A 26,347-nucleotide genomic window follows, 5' to 3' on the forward strand; every position below is an offset into this window, starting at 1 on the left:
TTTACCTGCAGGGGTAAAGAAACTTCGGAAATAAATACAGTTCGCGGAAAGCTCGTGTTACGTTTTTATTTCCTGCTCCTCTCGCTTCGTGCAATAGACTTACCCCCCATTCACACTGGAAGCGGATCCGCGTTCGCGAAGCGGTTGCGAACGCGGTTGTATGAAGATCCAGTGCAATTGCACGCGCATTTGATGTCATCAAATGCGCGTGCAATTGTACTGAATCCTTATACAACCGCGTTCGCAACCGCTTTGCGAACGCGGATCCGCTTCCAGTGTGAATGAGCCCTTAGTGTTCTCGTTAAGCCTTACCGAGCTCGATTTGCTCGATTCGTGGCCGCCATAATGAGATGCAGTCGACGGAGGAACTTTTCCTCCCCTGCTTAAGGGACGAAAGTTTCTCCCTTTCTGAAGGAACATATGTGTCAAGAGCGTTCCTCCCTTTAGGGAGGACTATACTGACCCTTTTTTCTAAGAGTGTAGGACGTTTTTGGGAATGAAGCAATCACATGGCAGGTGGTAAAACAAAATAAACACCGTTGAAACATATCTACTCTACCGATCGTTTTGAAGGCCGATTCTGTCGGTGTCGCAGTTTTCAAGCACTGACAGTTCAGCTTAACACCATGCTACAGAAGGCACTTCCGGGGTACTGCCGGTACTACCTCAACTTTACACTAGAAGTAGGAATTGCATGTAAGATAGAACCGGACAGAAATACTTCATACGGTGGAGTAAATCACAAACAATAGCAGCGATCTCATCTTCCTCGGTGCTTCGTCAGCGAATGAAGAATATCGTGATAAAATAAAGAGTGGAAAATACTCTCCCTGTCAAGTTTCCTGTTCACAGTCCCTAGTTTATGTCGTTCCGTGGTAATTTTCTAACGTTTGAACTCACTACAACTTTGTAGAGTCACATTTTCAGCGTCGCCGCGCCGCACGCGAAAAAAGGTAAACAATCAAAATGGCGGAGTATTCCGAGTGTTGGCCGCGCCGTCAGCGCGGTGTGACAAGGTGTTGCGCGACTGTCGGACAACAAATCGGCGAACACGGTTGCCGGGCGACAAACACATGCTTCCCAACAGCTGCTGCTGCCTCAACGGGACTGGGTCGGCGAAAACATGTTTCCCTCATGTTGATGGACAGAGTTGTTCAATTGTTTCCTTAGACAGCGCCTTAACTAAGCCTTTTTTACCAACGAGTCCCTTCAACAGTTTTATTTGAAAAACTCCTCCCTGAAGACATATTTTATGAATCGACAACTTGTTTAAAAATTAGAACAGATTTTGACTTGATTTGAGTCGCGCTCTGCACTTACGTGCCACTTGCATGCCTCACCTTCTGGTTTGTGTCAGTTCTCAGCTGCTATTCGCGTCTCCAGCTGGTTGCTCGCCCTCCCGCGGCGGAAACGGGAAGCGCTCTGAGGTTCCCCCGGTTCTCCTACTCAGCGGGCACGGCGGAACTGCTCGCGATCGTGGCTCGCCAATTGTCACTTCTGAATACAAACAGTAATATTCACTGCCTCAATGTAGTGCTGCAGCCGGTATAGGATTGTAACCTATTAGACAGTTTTAGTATTACATGTAAAAGCAAACGCAAGCTCTGTGCGTCTTTGGTAGAGTTGCGTGCTCCAAGCCGTGCATGCGCGTCATCACCATGCTCTAATTCAAGATCGCGATTTCGGGCTCCGCGCATGTGCAGTGTGGAACGCGCAACGCTAACGCGAACACAGTGTTTCCGTTCGCTCGTATACGCAATACTAAAACTCACTACTGTTTCACCGGTTTCCAACGCCAGCGAAACGTGCCGCAGTGAGCGGACGTGCAAGCGGGTGGGCGTTCCTTCGAACTGGAAAGGCTGAAATTGTCAAAGCGACGGCGCCTAAAAATTAAAGAAACTAAAAATTCTGGGAAGATTGCTAATTAAAAAAAAAAACGTTTATTTGTTTGAATTTGTTTTGGGGCGTTTGGTTTGGAGGGAATGGCGGTGACTTTGGAAGTTTTGCCGATTGTCAAAAGTCACGACTTCGATAGCACCATATGCTTTATTCACAATTCATGTAATTTAACATGGGTTTCTTAAACTAGCTGGAATGTTTTTATTGATCTTAGACTATTCTAATTTTATAACTTGTCAATTAAAATACTGTAATTGGCACCAGTGATGATAATTTGCACACCGTTGATTGCATACTTGTTCGCGCGTTTAAATTTTGATCTGAAGCAACCAATTATATTAGATGTTGAAGACCTAATGATGCAAATATGTTCATTGCATTATTATTATGAACTTAAATTGCGTTAATGTAGGCCCCCAATAAACGACAATCACAAAAGACGTCATTTATTTATAATAAACCTTCCAGAAAGGTCTATATTTGCTTTCTTTTTGGCACATAAAAAAATATAACACCGTTATCAAGATAGACAAACAGTCAAACACTGGGTGTTATATAAAGTTCTATGCGTCACGCGCTGCTTTAAAACACACACATATACATATTTCTGCTGTATGACTCAGAATGTTCTTTAGAAAAATTGCTTTAGTGCAAATCAACTATTGAACATCCAGCCTAAAATATCATCGTTGCGTACAACACAGCCCAATATCATAGAAGAGGCACTTACATGTGTAATGTTAATTTTTAATGGGAGTAAAATTACCTTTATATTAGGCAGATATCACTTCCTCGTTTCAACCTGAAATACCTTAAATATCCACTCAAGAATTTAAAAAAAAAGGAAAAACACCAACTCCTATGTACAACGCTTGCGTTCGGCCTCGTGATAGAACTTTCCCCTCCTCCGGTTTACTTAATCAATAGAGTGTGTTTGCCGGGCAAATAGAAAAGCTCCGCGGTGGAGCCAGCTAAAATCAAACAATTTGGCAAAACATCTTCCTCTGTATAGTCTGGTAGTACTTGTGCTCTTTTCGTGTTTTTTTTTTTTACTGCTTAGATCTCCCTGGGGGTATTTGAAGAAGCATGTCGACCGTGTGTATGTATGTAGCAATAGCTAACAAGTGTATACGAGGCGGGTATGGGGGTGAGATCCCAGTTTTCTTCTTGTCGCAGGATAAATTTAGGGATATGGGGATCGGCCGTGTGCCGTCTCCTGTGACCCTTGGGGTCATCCACTAACACTAGGCAAACGCAGTTTTGGTTCAGATTGCCAGAATCATCTGTTTGGCATTGAACAAAAAAGATAGCCACGATAACGTCGTCATTAATAAGAAGAACGTGACCCGTGCAACGCATCAGATAAGAAACTTATTTATTTGATGAAAGGGTTGGAGAAATTTTATTCCAAATGCAGAAAGTGATCAGTTTTACGTCATAAATTTACAGAGCTGCACAGGGCGCAGATTGACCAGACATTTCTAAAAATGCAATTATGCGTTGAGCAGCCTTTTTCTTTTCTAATGCTGATGCTGCTTTTTCGTGGTATGTGCAGCAACATAGTTATTTATTTAATTATTGGGATACCCACAGTGCCATGAGACATTATGGTATAAAGGAGGGGGGGGGGAGAGTTTGGGAGGAAAATCAGAAATAATCACAAACACCTAGAATGTAACAATCACAAAGCAGTAAAAACATTTTGAAGTTCACAATAATTCTTTGTGTAAAGGGAACTTTATGCAAGAATATTAGCTTTCATAAAAAAAAAGCATAGTAATTCTTTGTATGCAATCAAAGTTATGCAGAATGCGTTTTTTTTTTTTTTTTGCTCAATTTGTATCTGTATGTTCGAACGGAGCTTGACAAAACTAATAAACGCATATGATAATTTTGACCCGAATTAAACAAGGTGTATTCGTTCAATCTAGCGTTTAAAATCATTTCTTTTTGGCATAACAATCAAAATTCGAAAACGATTCCCATACCACATTCTGCGTTTTGGAATAAGCTTATAAGCAAAAGACAACTGGTTCGCTTGATCAAAATGTCATTGACTGCTTTTGATGGAAACGACCAGATTTTGTACAGTCTTGAAAAAAAATAACATCAGTTTTTTTCTTTTTTTACTTTTATGGAATTCAAATTTTACATTATATTTGATGTGTCCGTCTAACAACTCACGATACGATCGAGGTAATTGTTATAATTTTAGCTCTCAGTTGCAAGCTAAATATGGTGGACGCGAAGGCGTGTTGCGTGCTGCGTGGTGCTGTATCCGTAAACGCATTTCAACGTAAAAACTAAAGTGGTCCGTAGTACATCTAACTATTAGTCGTAATTTAACACGCTGCCACTTCGCTTTATCGGGCTCAATCTTACCAGTAAACTAGCAACTTATCACGCTGTTACGTCAACCTATACTTACTATAGTTATGGACACTGTGTCGCCAAGTTACGTGGTTATCCGATACCGTGACGTCACGTCACGAAATCTATAGTGTCACCAAAAATGTGATCGTCATACGTCGGTGTTATCATCTCTTCATTAACAACTTTTTGGGACGATCTAGGCTTAGAAAGCAGCCTATAAAAACACGCTGCATCAAGGTAAATAGCGGGAACGCTGAGATTTTTCCCCGGGCCGATAAGCCTCTCCGAGCTGAAGGAAGAAACACTCTTGCGTCTCTGGTATGATGTATTAGGAGTGTAGCGTCGGCTTAGAACTGCTCTTTCACTTTCTACCGAAACAAACACGAGGTGGTAGTTTGAAAAGAGGTTCCCGAAAACTCGCAGGGAAGCCAGCCGAGCGGCCACTTGTTAAACGGAACCGGTGTTCTGTCCTCATTACTCGCCTCTTCTTTCACCCGGTGTGTGCTTAGCACTTGTATATTTAGACAGGACGCACGCACAATGTAACTCCGCACTTGGGCGGTTCTGTTCTCTGGCACGACCTGCCGCCTCCTCCTCCTCCTCTAAAAACGAGAAGAGGGAAAGGGAAACTGTAAACGGGAGATAGTGAGAGAGGAAGCAAAAGTCGGAGCGGCCGGCCAAGGTTTAGAGCGGAGGGGAACAACGACGTGTAGACTTCTCCTTCTCTTTCGTCACTTTGATTTCGACACTGTTGTTCGCCGTGAATAATTAAGGACTACGGGCCCAACGGTCCTGGCGGCCAAGAGTGGAAACTGTCGGAGGGGGGGGGAGAGAGTGGGTGGCAGAGACGACGTTGTTTTCGGGCGGAGGGGGAGGGAATGGGAGGGGGGAGGAACAAGAGGGGGGTAGTAAACGGGAGGCGTAGAGGAGGGTGATGTTTCACACCAGGGGTCAGTGCGGTAACCACAACGGATGCTCTATGAATAAGTCACCCGCTACCGGTGAGTCTGCATAATGGATGACCGCACGCGCGCCCCCTGGCGGGCTCCTGTTGCGGCTCGAAAGCGCGGTGGTGGTCCCGCTGTTGCAGCGGCCGACTCCGCACTTCACGGTAGTCGACGCGGTGTGGTGCTGCTGCTGCGTCGGAAGCAGCAGCAAGTTGAAATGGGGGCGGCTGAAACAAAGCGTCCCTCCGGCGTGTGGTGCGGAAGAGTCGAACACTACGCTCTCGTGGCGCCACCGCGCGGACCTCGCTGGAGTTGGGTCGAAGTCGAGCTGGGGGAGGACGGAACGAAAGAGGTTCCAGCTGTTGAAAGGAGAAACAAAGAAGCGTGACCTCTCATGGCAACATCACATTAATTTGTAACTGGTAAAGCCAATCGAATTCTTGGGTACATACAAATAAACGTCATTCTCGCGTCGTCATCACGCAAATGCAGTTGTATTTTACATATGTTCGGTCGAACCTCGGATATGCTTCATCCATTTGGGATCCCGGCCGCGTCGCGCGAATAAATAACTTGGAAGCTGCTCAGAATCCTTTTGTTCGCTTTATTCTTTCAGATCATCCGCGCACTGCCAGCATAACTAACATGAAGTATACTCTTAATCTCTCTTCTCTCTCTACTCGCAGAAAACTATATCGCCTCTTTCTCTTTCATAAAATTTATCATCATAATCAACTGCTTAGATCACGCTCGATAAAACCTACTCTCCTTACTTCACAGCGTCTGGACCATTGTGATAAATTAGCCATACCTTATCAAAACACAGTAGCCTAATCATATTCCTTCATTCCAAAAAGCAGCCAGAATGGAATCGCCTGCCTGCCTCTTTAGTAAGCATCACGGACGGTGATCGCTTTCGCCAAGCTCTTGTTAATATTGTATAATATGTTTCATGTCAAAATTGAGTGTTCCTTCCGTGTATAATATTTTACGTGGATTATAGCGTGCTTGTCTTTATTCTTTATATATTGTTTTTGTAAGGCCCCTCTCCTCTATAATGCTTCGGCCCTGAGGGTAAAATAAATAAATAAATATCACTGGTTTTGTACTCCTATTTTATATATCAAAGTCTGCAAAGTTGTTCTTTTCTTTTTCTTTTTTTTTAGTGCAGTAGGTTTGTTGACTCGTTTGCTTCGTCGCTGATAAAGTGCGAATGACAATGAGGCTGGGAAAAGAGACTCGTACAAATCACAAAGTTACTCAGGTTAGTTGATGCTAATCGTGTGTACACCATTTCTAAGTTGGACCATAGCCGGCGCTGCGCGATCCGCCGTAGCCAATCAAATGCATAGCTCCAAAGGCGTATAGTTGAGGCGCTCGCCGCCAGTGTGTTTGGTATCATCGGCTAAACCAATCACGCGCAATAAAAAAAAAATACGGGAGGATTCGGGGGAATGTACTGTGCGTGGTGATGGTCAGTGATGATTTAGCAGGACCAGGGTTGGGCAGGAATACTCAGAAATGTATTTGGAAATATAAATACTGGGATACATCGAAATAGTAGCTAAAATACTGATACTAAAATATATCTGTAAAAATGTATCGCGATACGTATCGGAAACACATTTGAAATAGAGGCAAAAAGGCTTTGGAAATACAAATACAGGAATACATTTTAGGGAGGGCAGAAATATCGATACTGCAATACATTTTTCAAATTTGTTTGAGACGCCAACTGAGATGAAGCTTGAAGTTTGAAGGGGAAGTTTGTGATTCCGAAATTACTTTCCCGTAGGCTTGGCACTTTGCCTTGAAGGTAGTGGTTTCGGACGACGAGGAGTCTTCTCAGCAACACTCCCTTTGATTTCCTTGCTTTCAAAACTCTGACTGACTGATTGAGGAGTCTTCAATGGGCTAAAAAAAAACGTCCCATCAAGGACTGACCATGGTCCCTTCCCTGATATCCTGTCTCTCTGACAAGGGATGCGAAAAGACTTCGACCTCTAAATAAATTCTATGTCACCCTAAATCCCATCAAAACGTCACCACGCCCCTGTCCAATAAGGACGCCCCTGTCATCAATGATCACATGACGTCACGGCAAAATGAACTGGTATTCTTTATTTGTAGGTGTGGCCTTGAACATGGAACTTTACCACGCTGCTGCACGAAAGGACAATACGTATTTTCGTTGTAGGCTACCTCGTTAAAGATCGTGCAGGCAGTGTCATTTGGAATATTCGAGAATAGTGGACCACCTGAAGCATCCTGGAACGCATGTCTTATCTTCTGTTTTACAGTTGAAAAAGAGAACGATACGGTGGCATCTTTGGTGCGAAAGTTATTCTTGCCGACCCTCCGCCAGCGACGCATGAATTTCAGCCCTCAAGTTTCGCCTAGCATCATCTAAACAGAGACATCGTGGATTGCGACCTGATATTAGATAGTTTTAGCAGATCGTTTTTTTCGCCCCGATAACGAGACGATGCATGCCGAAGGCCGCCGGAGGGGAGAGGCAATATCGTTATCGGGGCAAAAATCGATCTGCTAAAACTCGCTATTGCCGGCACGGGTGTGAGCTCCCCGAGAAACAGCGCGCTCGAGGCGAGTCGCAGGTGTACGAACTCTGGGCCGGCACAGCGAGGCCACGTCTGGCCTCCTTCCTGGGTTTCGGATCACCAGAGCAGCGGGTCACGTTCACGTCGGCTGATCACGTACCCATGAGCCGTGCAATACTACGGGCGCAGCCGCAGACGCATTCGAACATGTGTTGAACTCCACTGCGTGAGCCATCCTACTATTTCAAGTCAACCACCACCGGGCTCGTGCTGCAACGGACTGTGACTCAGCATTGCCGGCTGGCGTACTGTGTGCGCTAAGGCAAGATAGACGGTTAGCAGTGGGCATTGGGTGCCAGCAAACAATGACTCAAGAAATCCCTACCTAAGGACCTGCGGCAGAGGATGCTTGGACTCCACCCCTGGCACACCACCTGGTTCGAATCCACGACTACGCAACACTTCTCAGAGGAGAGAAGAGGACGCCTAGAAAAATAGTTTGGAGAATCAGAAGGGACCTTGGTCAGGCACAGTAACAATGCCTTAGCATCTCCTTGACCCTAATGCCCTCAGAAGAAAAAAAAAATTGCGTTCTGGCATTTTTTTTTTTCTTTTTTCTTTTTTTCGAAGAGAGGGGGGGGGGGGGGCATTCCTCAAGAAATGTAACGAAATACATTTAATCCTGATTGTATCGCGATACAAAGAAACACTCCAAATGTATTTTGGTACAGGAATACCGATACTGGTCAAAAAAATGTATCGCGATACAGACATACATATACGAAATGTATTTCTGAAATACTGTCGCGATACATTTGTATCGCGATACTGCCCAACCCTGAGCAGGACGTAGCACAAAGACAATAAGCGCCGTGACGATGCACTTTGCATCCGCTTGATCGGATCCACTGGAGTGTATAGTAGCGTAGAAGAGGAGGACGAGGGACGACGGAATGAGCGTGAAGAAATCTCGAACCTCAGCACTGAAGTAAAGCAAAAAAAAAAAAAACAATACAATAACAGTCTGGCGCTCGGGGTTTGAGTAATAGAACTGGCAACTTCCTCGCGAAATCGACAGCACCATGGAACGAAAGCTGTCACGGCAGGTTCAATCGCCAGCTTTCTCGAGCGAAGCAGGTTTTCAAAGCGCCTGGCGGTCTAAAGACGATGCTCTGAAGGTAGGCTCATTAAAATACACGTAATCAAAAAATTTCCAATATAGACCTTTTAATATGGGTTCGACAGCCGTACTGTGATTATTGTATTGCTCTCGATCACCAGGGTTCGACTCCTATTTACGAGCGCCCCGACGTCGTCCTCCTCAACTCTACTTCAATTCTAACTTCTCATACGGCGTCCTTTACTTTTTGGCGCATTTTGGCCTTAGCAGCCCTTGCACAATAAGGCCATTAGTGTATAAAACTAATCATAAGTTTTATAAAAAAAAAATATTTAAAAAAAATTGGGGAACGTTTAGCTTCGTCCTTGAGAGTGGGACGCGACAGCGTGATCTGGCCTCGTTCTTAAAGCCTTTTCATTAAACTCGCGCTCGTTCCTAAGCCGTGCAAGCGTGGTCTAGTCTGTAGCATCACATGCCACGTGACGTCACGTGTATTCAATAAAATTTTCCCGCCAAATGTAGCGGGAATCTTCTTTAAAATGTAGTAGAAACATTTCCCGATAAATTTAGCGGGTCGATAGGTCATGACGCCACAAGTGGCGTCGCGCGTTGCATTATGGGAGTTTTTTGTCTTACCGACGCCGACGCCGGATATTTTGCGACACTAGCTCCCAAGCGTTATCGCGTTAAAAAAAGTGTGCCTGCCAGGGATCGAACCTGGGACCTTCAGCGTGTTAGGCAGATGTGATAACCACTACACAACAAGCACGGCTGGAAAAGGCTGGTAAAATGATACACCAAAAACCTTTTGATTGAGCATTCGTTTGAGGATCATTAGTACGTCCATCAGTTTTTGTTTTAACTATCCCTGTGCCTGCCACGGATCGAGCCTGGACCTTCCGCGTGCTAGGCGGATGTGACAATCATTACATAACAAGCACCGCTTTTTTCAAGTGTTTATTTATAGTTTGTATATATGCAGGGTTCCGTAAGTCCGAGCAGCAAGCCGGTCCAGATAATTCTACTACGGGTATTTCAGGGCATGAAGAAACGGAAGCTGCTCCTACCCACAATGCGCAGGGGCCTCGTGGTGCTCATCCCCATAAAGGTCGAAGCAACAACCTCTCCTTGTGTGTCAGACTTCCGACCCGTAAGTCTTTTTTCCACGGATCACAAGTTAATTGCGAAAATCCCTTGCAGACGCTTGGAGCTTGACCTGAGTGAGGTCGTTGGGGATTACCAGAGCTGTTGATTTAGAGGCCGCTCCATCACACAGAACCTACATTTGATGATGATCGTCCGTGAGACGGCAGAAGCGGATGACTATCCGTTTTTGGCGCCTCACGCTTTCGACAGAGTGGATAGAGACTTCCTATTCACACTGCTGCGGCACTGCGGAGTTGGAGATTATCTGGACGACTGGCTTGCGGAATGCTACAGAGACAGTACTATGAAACTGATCGTCAATGGCACTGCCGGATCTTCCATTACCCGCCACCGTTCAGTGCGACAGGAATCTCCGGTCTCCCCGATTCTATTCGCATTATGCTTGGAGCCAATCTGCCGCATGATACTTCAAAACGACTCAATCAATAGACTGCGACTCGGAACCAACGACATCAAGATACTGGCATGCGCGGATGACCTTGCATTCATCTGTTCCACAAAAAGGGAGTTCCATGCTGCTCTGAACGAGGTTGCGGCTTTCTGGGACTTTTCGGGCGCGGTGCTGAATCGCCAGAAGACCACAGGAGCATGGCTTGGTGACTGGATATCGACGCCGTCCTTTTTTCCTCGGAATAGAACGGACGTGCACCATTCGCAGATATTTGAGAGTTTGCTTGAGCCTCAGGGAGAGCCCCACGACCCTCTAGCGCCGCTATGTGTAGCGGCGCTGGGAGGGGGCCCAGTTTTCTGAAGAGACCGATGTATCTCAATTTTCTCCAGATGCTATTTGTGGGGAGCAGTATCCTTTTCGGCGGTGCTCTACGCCACCCAGGTCATGCCTTTCCCCATTTCCACGGCCTATAAGGTACATAGAGCATGAGCGCCATTTGCCTGGCGGTCAAGGGTGGAGTCAATGAGGCGGACAAACCTCCACTGGGGTGTGGAAAGGAGTGAGCTGGGCCAAGTGAACGTCGCCTTGAAGCTAACAGTCCAACGCTTCCTTTTCTTTCGAGACCAGAGCGATCTCATCATCCGGGCTGCATTCCATTACTCAGTGGCAAGTTTCGGCCACCGCCCTCTCGGCAGTCTCCCGTACAACAACCTTCTACCGAAAGATCGCATGTGCTGTATCAACATTACAGGGCCTCTTCTCACGAGAATACCTCCTCTCGGTGGGTGCTCCAGGGTCAATGCCGCCCTCCCCCGCCCCCTTTTTTTTATTGTAGTTGTCTATAGTTTTTTTTTTTATAATACGCCTTTCAGACATGCAACGCAACAGTATCTCTCTCTGTCGTGACGTGAGAGTTATCGGTGCCAGCTCTATGTACGGCTCCTGTTTTTGGACAGAGGCGCAATCACCCTGAGCCCGAAAACGTCTTTAATCGTACCCCCGAGTTAATGCGAATGACGGCAGGATGTGCCTCGGAATCGATCACCCTTTCTATGTTTTTCGTTTTGTTGTATGGGGTGCTGTGTGGTGTAACATGGCCTAGAAGACTTTTTCGCGACAAGGAGCTTACTGTATCTCACACTACTGTAAAACAAAACAGAACAAAAGCAAGCACCGCAGAAGAAAGGAGGTGTGGCAACTCCAGCGAAGAACGCGGGAACTCTATCGGGAGCAACCAATGTCGCTGCACTGGTTGCTCCACTTTTAAAGTCGCTCCCCGCCGCTCGGCGTCTTTAATCTCTCTTTCTATCTCTTCCTCTATGTTTTCGAAACCTTGTTCTCCGATGGACGGTGCTTCCATAGCAATAGCGTTGGTCACCAAAGCCGTAATATGCTCAAGGAGCCTTATTTCCTTTTTGTTATTTTCTGAGCCGTTTCTCCGACGTTTTTTCTCGTAAAGACTGTTCTCTCGGTATCAGTGACAGGGGCACTATCTTTCAAGTCATGCAATCTCCTATTGACGTTATAATTTTCCTTGTGTTAAGTTTTATAAATATAAAAAAAAAAAAACACAAAGGAAGCACAGCGCGTCAGTTTGTCCTTAGAACGTGCTTTTTTTGCTCGAAAAACTGCAAAAGGCACTTTTGCAGTTTTTCAACCATGCGAACAAGCGGCTCTAAAGCCGCTTGTTCGCACTATTTTTTCTCACAACGCAGCTCAAAACCTTGGTGTGGACCATAGTCAGCTAGGCGCTTGCTCCAAGGCTGCTTGCCTGTTACAAATTAGACACCTGTCATTTGCATTCCCATGTTACAGTTGCACGATATCTTTTATACAAAATGCATCGCTATAATTGTTAGAATATACTTATACATCGTTACTTTATGCGAGCCCTATAAGAGTGCAGGAATGTTTGGAGGGTAGATGAGTCAGATTAATATTTTCGTGGAATTACGCCAAAGGAGGCGCTAAAGAAAGCTTCAGTAGGATGTTTTGAAATAGATTATCGACCAAAACGACTAGGGGTTTGTGGGCAGCTGTTTAAAACAAGAATACTCTTTCAGCCGTGCTTGTTGTGTAGTGGTTATCACATCTGCCTAACACGCAGAAGGTTCCAGGTTCGATCCCTGGCAGGCACACTTTTTTGTAGACTCTGCAGGCCCACGCAGAGGGCAATAACTGATCTACAGCTACTTTTTGTACACGCAGTGGTACTGCTTACGTCATCGTACGAGGGAGATGGACTCGGCTACAGTGACAGGAAACTCGGTCAATTCGTCATGTCAGATCTCCCATTGGTGTGAACACCCAGTCATCGTCGTGGGACATCATCTGCTGCAACGCCACTTGTGCCTCCCTATAAAGACTGGAACCACCCCGACGTTTGCCTCAGGGGGCTCTGCAGCACCTCGAAGAGTGGAATGACTGATCCACTGCTACGTTTTGTACAGGTTGGTAACAGAAACTATTACTGCACTATCAAAGACCATTCGCCTACACTGTTAGTGCTGCCAAGCTCACGGTTTTTGATTTTTATAATTCGGAGGGCTGGGGCGTGCTTTTGCTGCTTGTTCAACTTAGTAGGGACGTGGAGTTAAACCCAGGTCCGACTGGTAGTATGTTGAGACAAATTATTGACAACCAACAATCAATTAGAGTCACTCTTAACAATATTCAGTCTAAACAAGTGCAACTCGAGAGCTTTCTAAGAGCAGTCCAGACAAGGCTTTTCCTTATCGATACTAACTTTGAAAGCTTAAACAAAAACGAAGAAAGAATTGATGAGAATCAAACTCAGATACGTAGCCTACTAAACCACATCGTTAAGTTCGATGAGAAAATAGATTACTTAGAGAATGCTAGCCGTAGAGATGACACCGTAATCTATGGTTTGCATGGAGATGAAAAACAAGACCCGAAGAAATTGGAGCAAACAGTATAGCGTGAGGTATCTTTAGTGCAATACTGGAAGTGAAAGTAAAATCAGTCGAACGCATTCATAGGATCAGTAGAAAGCTTGGCAATCGCCCTAGACCAGTGATACTACGCGTAAACGACTTTCACGAAAAAATACGAGTGTTCAAAAATTGCCCCAAATTGAAAGGCTCGGAGATATCAATTTCAGAACACTTTTCCCAGAATGTGCGCGCGATCCGCAAAAAACCTTTGGCAAAGCGCTGCTGGTAATAAAGCGAAGGAAGATAAGGTTACGCTTATTTTTGATAAACGAATATTAACAATGACTTGTACATTTTGAACCCTGTGAAATGTGAACGAGTTAAATGTGGCCTGAGGCAAATTAATGCCCCCAGAGACCCGCTCCTCAAGATAAAGTTAGACCACTATCGAAGGAAGAAAGATTGTGTCTAGTGTCGGCTCAATGCGCGAAGCATTGTGAACAAAGTTGATAGACTGGAAGAATATTTACTTATGTACACCCAGGCAGCAGCACCAATATTGGTCCTACACTGGTCCCATATTGGTAAATAGGGTCAACTTCATTGACTAATTAGGGAAAGTGAAAAACGCTGCTAAATTGGCACGATATTGTGTGCCCATATTGGCCTTTGCTGTGGGCCCAATATTGATCAATATTACAGCACATTTTCTGACGAACATTTGATATGAAAACTTCTCCAGTATTAATCAATATTGGTGCACATTTTCTTACCAATACTATTGGCTACTCCAACTGCCCAAATCTTAACCACTATTGGTTCACAGTTTCTTGCCAATATCGGCTACACGAACTTCTCAAATGTTGACCACTATTGGTACACAATTTCTAGTCAATATTGGCTACGCGAATTTCCCCAATAATAACCAATATTGGTTCACATTTTCTAGCCAACGTTGGCTACACCCACTTCCCCAATATTGCACGATATTGGTATACTTTCTCTATCCAATATTAGCGACATCACTTTTCCCAGTATTGCCCTGTATTGGTTCCCCTCTTTTAGCCCACATTAGCAGCATGAACCTTTCCAATATTTTCCTACAATAATCACATTCTCCTAGTCAATATCGGGCATCCACCTTTGCCTCATGGCAACCAATATGTATTAGGTAATTGTTTTTGCCATGCTGCCACCAATAACCGTTCTAGTTAATTTACATACATAAATATAACAAATTTTGTTATTCTCCCTTTTTTATTATTTAGAAACACTGAAGACCAGGCAGGCAGTCTCTTCACTCTTCGTCACTTGGCACAGGGCTTCGGCCCTGCCCCACTTGGCCTTGGACTTGCCCTATGGAGCCTTGGGACGTCTCAGCTCGGGTGGTGCCTAGGTAACGCCTGCCGCCCTCCCGGTCCGCGGCACCAGGCAAGTACTTCCCGGCGGCTTTCTCGATGTCAACGGTGTCGACGCTTTGCACTTCACCCTTGATTGCGACTGAAACAAGAAGCGTGACGTTCGACCTCTCATATTAATGCTATAACGAATAGAACACAAGCGATACTTGCACTGTATGCAAATTTGTGCTTAAGTAATAACAAATGGGGAAAATCCTAAACTAAGTGCTACATTAAACCAGGTCTGGTCAAAAATACTAACATACTAGTAGAGCTATAGTTAGTATTTATAGCGCACTGAGATCTATGAACAATCAAATTGGAGCTGTGAAGCCAGCATGTGTTGAACCATCACGCAGGGCTGGGTGCTTCACTGGCATCAGCACGTGCAAGCATGTGCAGCGTACGCGTGAGCGTAGCACTGGCAAGCTTGTAAATGCAAGCACTTGCCAGCACGAGCAAAGACGTGGCGGTGGCCAGATGCCGTGCTTTAAATCGTCTATACTCCATCTGATACTTAGTATAGGAAGTATTCACTGGCGGCCATAGCTGTGTGTGCGACTGCTGAGCGCGTGCTGATGGCGAGCTTCCACAGTTCTTTTGTAACGTGCATTCCGCACCATCGAGAGTGCCGGTTTAGCAGCTTATTAATGTGGGCTCGTTCTGAGCATGCGCTCTTGACTGCACCCACAAATATGGCGCCCAGTGAATATTCCTTATAGGGAGTATTCACTGGACGCCATATTTGAGGGTGCTGTTTAGAGCGCACGCTCAGAACGAGCTCACATCAATGGGCTGCTAAGACCGGCACTCTTGATGGTGCGGAATGCACGTTGCAAAAGAACTGTGGAAGCTCGCCATCAGCACGCGCTCAGCATTCGCGCACACAGCCATGGCCGCCAGTGAATACTGCCTATACAACGCTGTCAAAGCTACTGGAGCGCGCGTGGCTTCATCTATGGTTTTGTTTGCGCGAGAACGTGTGCAAATGAACTCCGAAATTCAACCATATACTAGCGCCAGCAGCTTTAACAGCGCTGTGCTAAGATTGCGCCCATTCGCAAGACAGGAAATAAACACTTAATCAGTAACTACAGGCCGATTTCACTGACAAGCACGACATGTACGTTAGTCACACATTATTTGCAAGGCGATAGCTAAACACTTAGAAGAAAATTTATTTACATCGGCGTGGGTTCCGGTCAAGATTGTCTAAGCTAAGGTAAAGGCAACTCCTAGAGGTTACGCACGATTTTGCGCTGACCATTAACGATAAACAACAAACTGATGCCATTTTTATAGAGACAAAAACCTTTGACCGCATGCCTCATCATAAATTAATAGCCAAGTTGGTGTCAGTTGGTATTAGTCACGCCTTGATTTCGTGGATTAATCGTTACCTTGTCAAACGCAAACAGTATGTTGTACCGAATGGTAGTACCTCTGGTATGCTGGCTGTGTTTTCTGGAGTGCTACAGGGGTCAGTACTTGTACCATTGCTATTTTTGATTTATGGAAATGATTTACGGCTTGTGTTGATCCAACTGTAAAAGTGAGACTCTTCGCCGATGATTTCGTCATATATACAATCAAAGCTGGACCTGAGAGTCACATAATGCTGAACAAAAATATTGCAAAACACAGGTCCTTGGCGTAAGAGATGGGGTATGAAAATAATTCACGACAAAACTGCTGCTATCACTATCACTAACACGAAACACTCGTTAGACTTCTCATATATGTTAGATAATAATACTATTAATAAAGGAAATAAAATAAGGTACCTGGGAATCACAATCTTCAGTAACCTTAAGTAGGAGATACATGTCACAAACGTATGCAGTAATGCATTTAAGAAGTTGGGCTACTTGATAAGAAAAATTTAAAATGTCTACTCCTGCAACAAAACTGTCAGCGTACAAGGCACTGGTCAGACAAGTATTGGAATATGCCAGTATTATCAGGAGCCCGTATCAAAACTACCTTACCAATAAGCTGTTGAGATTTCAAAGGCTCGCCAGTGCGCTACATCTATTATAATTACTCCTGGAGGGCCAGCGTTACCGCTATGTTTGCGAACGCAAAATTGGACTCCCTAGACGTTTGTGGTATTCTCACTCACCGCTTCTCCGGAGGAGGGAGCCAAGTCATGATGGAGACATGTTTATTCTTCGAGCCCGGTGTTCGGTGGCTTGCGCCGCCATGGCTGAACTGTCCTGTGCCCCCGTCACGCGCCTCGCGCCCCGTGCTTTGGCCCCGCGCTCGTTTCTCGCGCGCCGTCCGCATCGTCGCCGAAGTTCTCAGTGTCCAAAATCCCCACATCTTCCCCCCCTTCTGGATTGCTCATGTATCACAATATCAGCAGGCAGTTCATTACTCCAGACGTTTGCACCAACCCTACTTCGCGGGGCAGAACACCTCACAAATATGATTAACTTCATGTAGCCAATAACCGGGTCCACATCTTAAAATTAAGAAAAAGTGAGAATAACAAAGTATCTGTCTGCTTTCCTGCCGGTCTCTCCCCAAACGAGCATCGTCAGTAGCGCCGCTTAACTTTAAAAAGTCTTCCAGCTCACACCCGGACTAGCTCGCGTGAAGAGAAAGAACGTACGTCAAAGCAGTCACTTTCGCTTTCCAATAAACACTGATATAAAATCAAGGGCAAAAGAGAGAATTACAAACGGTTTGCCTGTTTTCTGACCAGTCTTCCTCCCCCTAACCGAGCATCATCACTAGCGCCGCTAAACTTAAAAAGTCTTCCAGCTTACACTACGACTATAGATCGGGGGAAAAGGGAGAACAAACGCAAACGCCAGCACTGTCGCTTTAAAATAAATTAAAATCCAGCGATAAGCCCTGCATTCTATAGTCTTTCCAACCTCCTTGGCTGATGTGCCAAAAGCAATACAGGAAGAGCAAAGCGGGAGAACTGGACAGCTTAATCTCAAAGCGGATAATTGACGCCTCCCGTGATCGTCTCAATGTCTTCCTACTGGATCTTGCCTCTCTCGAAGCCTCTCCTTGGCGTCTCTGATCCATTCAGCGTTGTTGTTAAGAGTGCTCCACCGAGATGGCGAAGCAAAGCAGGAAGTGAACGTCCGCCGGGGCCATCATTTTGGAGATCGCGGCGCTCGCAGTGGTCCCTCGCGCAGCCACCCGCGGACAGCTCGAAGATATTCGCTGCTTCTCTAGTGAAGTCTGGTAGGGCGTTGAACTGGCTGCACAACTGCTGCTGCTCGTAGCAGCCCGAGTACCTGGAGTAGGCCTTTCCAGCAGGGTCCCCCAGGACTTGCCTTGGCCTGGTAGCGACATCCAAGCAGGCGTTCATCGCGGATGATGTTAATCTCGTCCATCGTGGCTTTGTTTTACCGGGCCCCAGACAAGCAGCGAGCCCCACGTTGGTGCGCCATTTGTGGTATTCTCACTCACCGCTTCTCCGGAGGAGGGAGCCAAGTCATGATGGAGACATGGAGACAACTTCAATTTTGCTTATAGTATTAATAACACACCTCTAGAACTTGTAAACTCATACAAGTATCTGGGTGTGATTTTAAGTGCTGACCTTTCCTGGAAACTTCATATTAACTATGTGACTAACAACGCCAATCGAATGCTTGGTTTCCTCAAACGTAACTTTTATCTCGCCCCGTCATCATTAAAACTATTTCTTTATAAAACACTAGTTAGGTCCAAGCTAGAGTATGCAGCTTCCATCTGGGATCCCTCTACTCTTTACCTCGTTGATTCACTTGAAGGTATTCAGAACAGAGCTGCACGTTTCATAATGGCTAATTATAACCGCACCGCAAGCGTTACATCAATGAAAGATAATTTGTTACTCCCAAGCCTCGCACATCGTCGCACAGTCTTTCGTATTTGTCTTTTTCATAAAATCTATCACCATATTCCTCAGCTTAAATCCCAACTAATCATCCCCCCCTACTTTGTTTCAGCACGCCTTGATCATCGTCACAAAGTCGGTGTCCCATTTTGCCACTCTAACGTTTATTATGACTCTTTTATTCCCAGGACTTCCAAAGACTGGAATCGCTTACCTGCATCGCTCACATCAATTAATGATCACGCACTTTTTTGTACATCGATTGCCAATTTCATGTTCCCTGTTCCTTAAGTATTGTATATTTTGTTCCAATTGTTTATTATGTTTACTATTGTTCCCACTCCCCTCTGTAATGCCATGTGCCCTGAGGGTAAAATAAATAAATAAATAAATAAATAAATAAATAAACATGTTTATTCTTCGAGCCCGGTGTTCGGTGGCTTGCGCCGCCATGGCTGAACTGTCCTGTGCCCCCGTCACGCGCCTCGCGCCCCGTGCTTTGGCCCCGCGCTCGTTTCTCGCGCGCCGTCCGCATCGTCGCCGAAGTTCTCAGTTTCCAAAATCCCCACAAGTTCTAAGCAAAATTGCTAGCCTCAAGTTTTTGTCGCACTCTACCAAAAACAAATAAATATGCCACAAGATAAATACCTCAAGGCCCCCTTTGTTCACTCAAGGTTAACCGACCATTCAAGCCACATTCAGCGAAATATAACACATTTAAACATTCCGTTTTCCCCCGCTATATTAATAGATAGAATAAGTTACCAGAAACAAGTATGTATAGTCCATCAGCGCAGTCTTTTGCCGAGACTCCCACTTCTATGCATTAGCATAACATTCAAACTGTACGTTTTCTTTTTTTTTTCGTTCTTAACGCCCACTTCTGTATGGGTCTGCAATGACCTACAGCACTGATAAATATAAAACAAGCATGCTTATCAGGGGCTTGGGAATGTAGGAGCGGTATGTCATTCAGCGCCGCGTTATGCCGGCAATGCCGTTTCTTGCCAAACTTTAAGCTTAAAGCTTTAAGTACAGCTTAAGATAGTTTAAGTACAGGCCGCAACACTGTTAGCGCGAACAAGCGATCGCCGGTGTTTCCAGTTTTTTTGAAACCAAGGGATGTCATCCAAGTTATTGTTGCTACGGAAAGAGCTCATTTATTTCTATAACGCAAGCGATAACATTTCGTGCTCGCTACTATTATTTAGAAGTAAAATGCGAAAATGCGCCGATGTCGTGTTCGCGCTAACAGTGTCGCGATGTGTACGTTTAGTGTGAAATAGCGAAAACTTTCCGCAATAGCGGTTTCCGTACTTGAACGGTTGTGCCGCATCATCCTCGGCGTCCTCTCAGTACAACACATTCACGTCATTTGGGGCAAGATACGAATCACCACACAGTCCCGGCTATGGGCGTTCCACTCTGAATGCATTGGTTCGCCAATAGAGGCTTTTTTTTACTCAAGATTTTACATCTTGAGTAAAATGTATAATCCTTCGAGCTTTTGTAAAGAAGAACGCTGGGTCTCACTTAGCCTCAAATCTACAATCTTTTTTTTTTTTTCAATTATTATTTCTTGTTTTGAGTCATTCAGACAATTCCTTTGGTATTATATATATATAGAGAGAGATTATCAGTTCCTTCTGCGTTTATGATAGAAGAGGGAATGTAAGTTCAGATAATAACGCCCTCCCCTTTCCCACAAAACACACACACACACACAAACACGCACGCACAAGCGTACGCAGACGCAAACGCACACACGCATGGGGTGGCCAGGCTTACCTAGCCTAAGAGCGCAAACAAAACTACTAAATTTCCAAAATCCCCTTGGACGAGTAAGGGCAGAAACAGAAGGGGGGCAGGGGGGAGGGAGGGGGGGAGGAAGGGGTGCTTGTGAAGTTTTCTGGGGAGCCGACAAACCGCACTGGTAACACGCGAAAAGCCGCATGCGGCTCGAGAGTGGCACCTTGGCCACCCTTGCAGTAGAACAATAAATTAAAGTAAGGAGAGAAAATTTGGGGCAACGGGTGGGGAAATCTGCTGAAAACTAAATGCAACAAAACAAGTAGGAAATGACCGAACAATAGGCTGCACTTTTAAGTTCGAGTGCCGCCTACGACACGATCCCATGACGCCCATCGAGCAGCGTCAAAAATGCAACGTCACGGCGTTCGCCATCATCTTTCCCCCCGTGTTCTGTCACCTGCTAAACAAACCAAGGGCCCTAAACTCTTCAAACACAAAGCTGGAGCCGAAAGTTCGCAGAGCGCGCTCATTGGACGTCGGTGACAAAAACGCGAAGTCATCGTCGTGACTGTTCAATCGGTGCGCTCCGTGAACTTCGGCCCCAACTTTGTGTTGGACGAGTTTAGGGCCCCAAGCGTATATAATGGCCGCTGACTCACACTTTTGTTGTGTGTGTTGGTTTTTGCGTGCGCTCCAGCCTTCGACTGCGCTTAAACAAAGAACTGCCAAAGGAATGTGGTTAGATGCTCCTGCCGTCTTTAACATTCATAGTTGCTGCAGCTTTATTCAATATACGGAGCTGCATTTCGGTGGATAAAACTTTTTTTAACGCGACAGCGTTAAGCAGCTTGTGTCGCAGCAAAGCCGGCATAGGTGGCGTGGGGCGAAGTCCCGATTGGTCGATAGTGGCCGTGTTCCAAAATTTACTCGATCTTACTCCAGGGTAAGGGTTTGTACCCTCTGCGTTCTAAAAGCTAGCCGCGTCCAGCGTTTTTCAATTTGTACTGTCCCGTGACACGATCCACTGGAGTAACTCGGATCCATTTGGGTAAGATTTGGAACACAGCCAGTGTCACAGCCACATGACCTCGCGCGGGAATTTCAAACAACGATCACATGAAACTTGACGTCCCGCTGGAATGAAAGTGATTAAAACGTGACATATACTGTGATATAAAGGTCGTCGGATGTCTCAAATGATTTCACTCTATAAGTAATCCATTTGCCTTAAAGAAAAATTTGAAGAATTTTAGGCGGGGTTCGATGCCCCGACCTTTCGTTGGCAAGCTAGACACGCTACTAACTAAGCCACTCGATGCACCTATTTCTTTCTTTATTCCCTGGTTGACAATACACGGATATACATTTTTCACGTTCGCTGACATTCGCCAAACATACACAATTACATCTCTGAGTGCGAACCGAGGCCTAAACAGCCAATCCTTGACTGGCGTGAAGGAATCAAGCACATTTAAAAGTAACCAGGGCGCCCGGGACTGGCAGCCAATGTGAGCTTTCTTCGAAGGTTTCGTAATCTTCACTAATTGTACGGATTCTTCGGGAAAATTAGTGACACACTGGCCGCGGGTTTGCGTCTGCATATCGTAGAGCCATACGTCTCAGCAAAATAGTATAGAGCCCGATGACCATAATTAAGTCATAAGGAACAGGGTCAGCGTTCTCTACCGACAGGACACGTTTCCGGTATCTGCTTAACGGAGGTCTTTTTCCAAGCTTCGCTGGAGAACGTTGCAATAAACCAGAGCGTCCCAGCAATCCAGGAACACAGGCTCGATAGTTTATGCTTGCTTACACAACAAACAATTCACCAAACCATGGAACAAACACCCCCTTCTCATGGAGGCATGTTTTGACCGAGAGTGTTCCACTACGTAATTTAAAAAAGTAAATGTTCATGTTTACCGGAATCATCATTTTCTTTACGCGACAAAGTGCGTCATGACCTGGATATGCAGTGCAAACCATTCTATACATCGAGGGCCGCAAAAGACAAATCAATTCAATCTTCCGTAAGCAGTTTTCGCGAAACACTGCACAAATATTCTACAGAAAAACACGCTAAAAATTTATAGGCGCCAACCACTTCTTTTAAATATGCACTCTGTGGCCCAGCTACGCCGTCACTAGACCACACCACAAAATCAGGCAAGGCCCCACACGATGGAACCTGAAGAAACGTCCATAAGAAGGGGTCACTTCGGTCAAGTAGAAAAATAAAGCGATTATCAACTTGACGAATAAAAAAATGAGACAAAGAAAGACTTCGCAACTAAAGTCTAAACATATTATTCTGACCGGTACGCTCCCACGAGAATGTCCACGCGAAAACTGCGAAAACTTGATGCAGCTTCACGATGGAAAAACGAGAAGAGTGTAATAGTTGGAGAAGGTACCACAGCTTGGCGGCGAAAAACAAATTGCAAATAGTAGCTCGTGCGAAAATGGACAAATGGCGACAACCGTTCTGTGTTGTTTCTTCACGGAGCTTGTCAGTTTCGTCCCCCCACAAAAAAGCGTTGTCCCGGTAGCGCCCTAAAAGTGCACCCAGATAACAGGTAGTTATAGAGGACCATTCAAAATTTGCGTACACTTTTGGCTTGGATGGCCACTCACCGTGCCAAAAACCCGCATACTTTGCCAAGTTCAGGGAGCACCCAGTTTGCGAGCAAAAGGCATTTGTGATTTGAACTACTTTTTTAACGCTCTTTCTATCGGTACAAAAAACGCGATGTCGTCCACGTAAACCAGTATTCTGAGCTCGCAAGTATGCAACGTAAAACCCCGAACACCAGGGTCACGGATTATTCGCAAGCAAAACGTTTCTTTAAGATATCGCGTAACACTATTTCGTTTTTTTTTTTAATGGTGCTTAAGAGGACAGGTTTTCTCAATTGCACTTAACCTCTTGTTTAAAGGTCTTCTAGTGTTGAATACTGCCACCTTTGTTGGCAACTTCCTGCCATTTTTCCTTGGCTACCTCAAAAACGACTCATCTCGCAGGAGCTTTGTATTGAACTTCCACAAGTCCCGCGAGGAAATGGGCCCTCTTTTGTTTTTCCCCACTTTAAATAAAACCAGACAATGGCCACAAAAAAAAAGATACGTACACTACCGAGTAACTGTGTACTAGGGGGATCAGGTTCGATGAAACATAAGCCCGATCCAGCCTAGCATGGCTAGCGCCTTGAAAGTGAATGTACCTCATGCCGTCTACACGAGAAACACAACTAGCAATATCCTCGAAGTTCTAGTCTTCAATAATCTTATTTAAAGCTGCAAGACTTCAATCACTATTACACATCCTGTTGGACCGATCCTCCCTTCTACATACACAATTAAAATCGCCCAAAAGAATAATAATCTGATTACACTGACATACTCGATTAATGTTTTCGAAAAACATGCGGCGTTCAACCGCCCTGTTAGGCGCATATTCGCAGATTACACGCCCTCCAAGGCCGAACGCATCGAAATCGCACATAATAAACCTGCCACATGGGATTGTCGAGACAAGCTGGACGACAGAACCGATAGATTTCTTTAGAAACATGCAGCACCCCGCAGGCAAACCAAGAGCGTGACTTACGCATACCCCAAAACGAGTCAGGAACGGCCGCCACATATTGTCTGCATGACCCTCGCTCTCTGCCATAGTCTCTTGAATAGCGACTACGCCCAAATCATGCTCAGGGAACAGCCGGTAGTGCTGCAGTGGCCGACGCATTGCAGCAAGTCCCGGGACGTTAAGCGTAGCGACACTAATTGAACTTTCAAGAGTCACTGTCATCGCGCAAGTCAGACTTCCAGCATGGCTCTCACCCATCGGCACGCCCGAAAAGTAGCCGCTGGAGCCCCTAAACGACACTGGGACTTCGCGTCGCCTCGGGGAAGCGCCGACGCTCTACCAGGGCTGCCTTCTGGGCATCCTCCCATGCCCGCCGCCGCCAGGCGCCAACGCTCCCGCTGCCCCAGAGTCGCGTTGGGCATCTCCAACAACTCGCTTAACCGCCGCTGGGCAGTCTTGCCCTCGATGTCCATTTTGTCCACGCTGTCCTCAACCAGTGCAATGTTCTCGTCGCTCGTGGACGATGCTTCCTGCGCTGTAACCTTCTCGTCTCTTTCAGGTACGCTTTAGCTCCATTTGGGGAATGTCATTATTAATTTTGTAACTATCTAGCTTTTTGATAGGGTCTTGTGGGACACTCGATCAAATAATTTTGACAGGTCAAAACAAATGGCGTCTATTTGTCCTCTTTCGTTTGATTAACTAGAAAAATTGTGAAACGTTTCCAGTGACTGCGTCATTGTAACGATGAATCGTCAAAATCCATTCTGTTTCTTATTAAACATGTTCGAGCTCTTAAAGTAGTCGTAGAGGCTTTTAAAAACATTATGTTTAAATATCCTTGCGGGATGTGTGTGTTAGCGAAATCGACCTATAGTTTGTTACATTTTGTTTATTGCCTGATTTATGAACCGGAATAACCCTCACACACAACGAGTCCGCAGGAACGCTGTTTTGTTCTACAGAACAAATATTTTGCAACCCATTCTACATATCGCCTCAAAAATTCATTATGAATATTATCCGGACCGGGTGAGTATTTGGGATCAATATCAAGTAACATTGCAAGTACTCACTCTTCGTTAATGGTAACGCCCAGCATAGACCGAAGTGAGTCGTTCCTCTCCGTGCTTAAATTTGCCGCGATATTTGCATCAAACAGAAACAGAGCGGAAATATTCATCGAAGCGACTGGTTATAGCTAGGGCGTGTACTTTCCGGTGTTTATTTGTGAGAAAAATCGGCGGATGTTTTTCGGTGTTTATTTATTTTCGAAACACCGGTGTATTTCGGTGGAACGTCTCACGACGAGGCTAAAATCGGTGATTATCGGTGGAAAAAAATGCGATTGATCACAGACAGAGAGTTCTAACTTTATTAACATATTTCATACACTTCTCGAGAAAGCATATATTTCTCACACTTGGTTATTATAGTGGATGCAAGCATACTTCGAAAGGTTTGCATCCATCATGGCAGCACGTTCCTTGCGGTTCACAACCCACAATTTTGAAAACACACGCTCCACATTTTCGCTGGACACAGGAAACCCCAAAATGTCCAGCCAGGCTTAGGACAGTAGACTCCAGTCAGGTAAATGAAGTTTCCAAAATAACACTGGATCAACGGTGCTAGTCACAGCATACTGGCGGTAACAAAGAAACTCTGATTCTAGGTCACTCAGCTAGCTCTCGTCTCGGAGGACCAGCCGATAGATACTTTCATAAGGCACAAATACCCCTGGCAGCTCCACGTTTATGCACAGATTAACAATGGGCACGCGGAACCAGAGCGACGATTCATCCATGAAATCTGTAGCGTAGTCATCCTGAGCTTTCCGCTTACTTCCCATCCTGGTGGCCTTCTACTCCGCGTGACGACGAAGGGAAGCAAGTCTCGCGTTGAGAAAACCCGCAGACGCGGGACGGACGCGCCTTCTCATACACGTCTGCAAATTTTTTTACAGAACGGTTCTTTTATGTACATTGAAAAACTCCCCAGCCAACAAAACCCTTTTTCCGTTTCCCCAAAAGCCCATAGAAACTAAACAGATAACAAGGAACGCATCTCAGTTCTGAAAGTTCAGTAGCCCTGTACGACACGGACGTTGGCATTCTCTTCCAGGAACCACAGCAACCTCTGAATATATGGCTTGCGCCGACATTACTTGGCCAGACACAATGGGGAAAAGGCACGTGAGACTGTATACCTCCGCTGCGTTAATTTTTCCACAAAAGGGGGCCATGGGCGACACAATGGGAGAAAGGCGTGTGAGAGCTTAGCTTTCACTGCGTTAACTAGACGCTTTTCACCCCCAGAAAGGAGGGCGGACTGACGTCACGTGCAAGCCATGTATAGACACTGATAGAATGCAGGATCCACGAGATAACACGTTTGACGAACTTCTACGGGG

At 45.5% G+C, this 26,347-nt stretch overlaps 2 non-coding genes and 1 pseudogene across 2 annotated transcripts; 2 read left to right on the forward strand and 1 right to left on the reverse strand.

Moving 5' to 3' along the window:
- Positions 1-9,593: 9,593 nt before the first annotated feature.
- Positions 9,594-9,666, reverse strand: Trnav-aac. The gene has a single exon. It is a non-coding gene; the product is annotated as a tRNA-Val (tRNA).
- A 2,854-nt stretch (positions 9,667-12,520) lies between these two features.
- Trnav-aac lies at positions 12,521-12,593 on the forward strand. The gene has a single exon. It is a non-coding gene; the product is annotated as a tRNA-Val (tRNA).
- Positions 12,594-12,875: 282 nt separating this feature from the next.
- Positions 12,876-13,824, forward strand: LOC115322968 (annotated as a pseudogene).
- The last annotated feature ends 12,523 nt before the right edge of the window (positions 13,825-26,347 follow it).

Source organism: Ixodes scapularis, unplaced genomic scaffold, assembly GCF_016920785.2.
Source record: "Ixodes scapularis isolate PalLabHiFi unplaced genomic scaffold, ASM1692078v2 PGA_scaffold13__105_contigs__length_92229423, whole genome shotgun sequence".
In the NCBI taxonomy this organism is placed as follows: domain Eukaryota; kingdom Metazoa; phylum Arthropoda; class Arachnida; order Ixodida; family Ixodidae; genus Ixodes; species Ixodes scapularis.